We start from the raw sequence: 917 nt of genomic DNA on the forward strand, positions 1-917 counted from the left end.
CAGCTAATTGTTCTGAAAACATTTGATTTTGTAACTGATTTTGTGCAAGAAAAGTTTCCAGAACTTTAGCTTCATGACCAGAGTTTCTTCCTTGGTTCCTTGAGTTTGAATTCTGATACATTGAAGATGCCATCATGTCAATAATCCTCTGAGCTTCTTCCAAGGATTTTGTATTTAATGAACCTCCAGCAGCAACATCAACCATTGTTCTTGTTACTGCATTCATCCCATTATAAAAAGTCTCTAATTGCATCCAATCTGGAATACAATGATGTGGACACCTTCTAAGCAATTCTTTGTATCTTTCCCAAGCTTCATACAATGATTCTCCATCTTGCTGAACAAAGGATGTAATTTCTCCTCTCAGCTTAGCAGCTTTGGATGGAGGGAAGTACTTGGTTAAAAACTTATTCACAAGTTCTGTCCAGGTTGTGATGCTTCCTTGTGGTTGAGCTTGTAACCAGCATTTTGCTCTATCTCTCAAGGAAAAAGGAAATAGCCTCAGTCTGATGGCTTCTTCACTAACCCCATTTATTCTTATGGTGTCACACAGCTGTAGAAAATTTGAAATATGTAAGTTAGGATCATCAGAATTTCCACCAGAAAACTGATCTTGTTGGACTAAGTGTAACAAGGCAGGTTTAATCTCAAAATGGTTGGCTTGAATAGTTGGCCTGATTATAGAAGAGTTAAAACCTTGCATGTTAGGAATTGCATAGTCCCCTAATGTTCTAATTCTATTTTGTTCTGCCATCTCTATTTCTGAATTTAGTTGTCTCAAAGATGTAGGTGTTCTTTTCACTCTAGGATTACTCTGAGATTCTGGAGAATGGACAGCTTCTAACTCACTATCACTCCCTATGGCTTTTTCTGCTCTAGACTCTTTTCTCATTCTTCTTAAGGTTATGTCTATGTCA

The 917-nt window shown here is 37.3% G+C and overlaps 1 non-coding gene across 1 annotated transcript; it reads left to right on the top strand.

The window, feature by feature from the left end:
- Window positions 1-263: 263 nt before the first annotated feature.
- LOC113848715 lies at window positions 264-370 on the top strand. Its single transcript, XR_003501976.1, has one exon. It is a non-coding gene; the product is annotated as a small nucleolar RNA R71 (small nucleolar RNA).
- The last annotated feature ends 547 nt before the right edge of the window (window positions 371-917 follow it).

Source organism: Abrus precatorius, unplaced genomic scaffold (genome assembly GCF_003935025.1).
Source record: "Abrus precatorius isolate BTA unplaced genomic scaffold, Abrus_2018 Scaffold8, whole genome shotgun sequence".
NCBI classification, from domain to species: Eukaryota; Viridiplantae; Streptophyta; class Magnoliopsida; order Fabales; family Fabaceae; genus Abrus; species Abrus precatorius.